Below are 2788 nucleotides of genomic sequence, written 5' to 3'. Positions count from 1 at the left end.
ACTCTAGATGCCAGATACTAATGCCGTCCACACTCCGCCTCAGAGCCCACCTCCTCCTCCTCCTGCTGTAAATGATGCTGCCGCCTGCCCAGTACCAAGCTCTAGATGCCAGATACTAATGTCGTCCACACTTCATCTCAGGGCCCACCGCCTTCGAATCATGCTGGTACTGCTGCTGCCTGCCTAGTACCCACTATAGATGCCAATTACTGATGTCGTCCACACTTTGTCCCAGAACCCACCACCTCTTCCTCCTGCTGTTACTGCTGCCGCCTGCCCAGTACCCAGCTGTAGATGCCAGGTAACAACGCTGTACATGCCGCATTTTACAAAATTACAGCTAGCAGATAGGAAAAGGCAGTACCCTACACAGCAATGCCTCCAGTAGTTACAGCTTCTACACTGTCCGTATAAGTGATGGCCTCAACCACTAATGCGGTCCTTGCTCCGTTTCAGGGCCTACCGCCTCCCCCTCCCAGCTCTAGATGCCAGTTAACAATGCCATCCACACTTCTCAGGGCCCACCACCTTTTCCTCCTGCTGTAACAGATGCTGCCGCCTGCCCAGTACCCAACTGTAGATTCAAGTTACTAATGCCATCCACACTTTGTCTCAGAGCCCACCACCTCTTCCTCCTCAAGCTCAACTGGGTTTTCTTTCCCCGCTGATTCCGCCAAGCCCCAATTCCTTTCATGTGCTTTCACTCGATAGCAGGCCCTGAGACGGAGTGTGGAAGGCATTGGTAACTGGCATCTAGAGGGTGTAGTGCATCTTTAATGACACCCCGAAGTGTGTAATGCAAGTGTGTAATCTGAAGTTTGTGATTAAATGTAGAAGGCCACGTCTTCTGCTTCATCCATCGGTACCACACTTTATTGGACTGAATTTCTGTGTATGTAACCCCAGGACAGGGAAGTGGGACAGCAGTCTGTATATGTCGGAGGGATGAGATGGGAGACACTGGTATGTTTAACGGGAACCGAGAGGTCCTGGATGACCACATTGAGCCATAAAGTTACTGAGCTCAGCAGACGTCCAGGGACTTCTCCACAACAAGTATGTGGCCGCCCTGGGAGACTCCATTCAAAGATCTGTCAACAAGGATCTTGTGAAAAAATTAGTTTCGGACTGTGAAGCAGCTGAAAGGGAAGGGTGAGATGTAATTTGTACCTTGTACGGTTCTATTTCCTGACCTGTGTCTCTTCGGAGTACATAGAGTGCGTGCTGGCCAACTTCCAACATGGACCTCAGCCCGACGTTGTCATCATCAACTCGTGTATATAGGATGTTGTCAGGTAGCAATCCCTGCACATGTACAAAACCAACCTGGACCACCTGTTTATTTGGCTCACCAAGGTGCTGAGCCCCAAATGTCTGGTGATATGCAACATGTCCATGTCTGTTGGATTCAAAGCTGGTGAAGTGCTAGAGTACCCAATTCCTAATGTGCGCTGGGACATCATAGAAGGGAATTTCTACAGCGTCACACTGGCAGATTTGCACCAATTGGATGTGATTGACATGCACTTTTGCTTCGAGCAGCCCTGCCGGGGTAAAGATGCCACCCACTCAACTGAGCTGGCTCATCGGAAGTATGCCTGCATCCTGATGGCTCAAATTGATCAAGCCTGGGGCATGCAGCAGGAACAGCAGGAAGAGGAGGAGGTGGGCTCTGAGACGGAGCATGGACAGCATTGGTAACTGGCATCTAGAGCTGGGTACTGGGAAAGCGGCAACAGTAACAGCATGAGGAGGAGGCCGTGGGCCCTGAGACGGAGCAAGGACAGCAATAGAGGTTGAGACCATCACCTATATGGACAGTGTCGAAATTGTAGCTATTGGAGACATGAATGGATGAACGAGATTCCAATCTGTCCCCACCTACTATGTAGCGAAACCACATGAAAGGGAACGGGCTTAGCGAAATCAGCAGGGAAAGAAGACCCTGTTGAGCTTGAGTCTAGTCTGGTATCTAGAGCTGGGTACTGGGCAGTGGGCAGGTGGCAGCAGTAAGAGCAGGAGGAGTAACACAGCCATTCACACTACGTCTCAGGGCCCACCGCCACTGTAAGGACAGTGGGAATCTCATTCATCCCAATAGCTACACCTTCTACACTGTCAATTAAGGATGATGGCCTCAAGCTGTTGCTCCTGCCGCCGCCATCTATTCCTGTGTTCAATAGCTACAGCTTCGGCACTGTCCATATAGGTGATGGCCTCAACCTCTAATGCCATCCTTGCTCTTTCTCAGGGCCCACCGCCTCCTCCTCATGCTGTTACTGATGCCGCCTGCACAGTACCCAGCTCTGGATGCCAGTTACCAATGCTGTCCACGATCCATCTCAGGGCCCACCGCCTCCTCCTCCTACAGCTGCCACCTGTCATTTGTAACTTATAACAGAACTGTCTAGCTGGCTAATTTGGGATGGGATCCCTGAGCAGAGTTGCTACTGGCACCAGGGGAGTGTAAGGTGGGTGACACTGAAGAGGGTAAATATGCCCTGGTCCTGCAGGGATCTGTGACAGGTTCTGAACAAACTGACTGTGGAGCTTTCCTTCTCAGCCTTGATACTGAGAAAGCATTTGATCACCTTAGTTGGTGGTTTGTGCTTTCAACACTACAAGCCACAAGGCATTTATGATCTTTTCCTGACACCTATATGAACTCTTTTCACAATTCCAAATGCAGTTGTTGAACTTTTAATAAATCAATTCCAGGTTTGTTGGATCACCCAAGTTCACTGATGAAAGTGCATGGGCTCTAGCCTCGAAGAGCTTTATCAAATCA

The sequence above is a fragment of the Pyxicephalus adspersus genome, chromosome 12 (assembly GCF_032062135.1).
Source record: "Pyxicephalus adspersus chromosome 12, UCB_Pads_2.0, whole genome shotgun sequence".
NCBI lineage: Eukaryota > Metazoa > Chordata > Amphibia > Anura > Pyxicephalidae > Pyxicephalus > Pyxicephalus adspersus.
The sequence above is the reverse complement of the archived record's forward strand: the minus strand, read 5'-3'. Positions refer to the sequence as shown.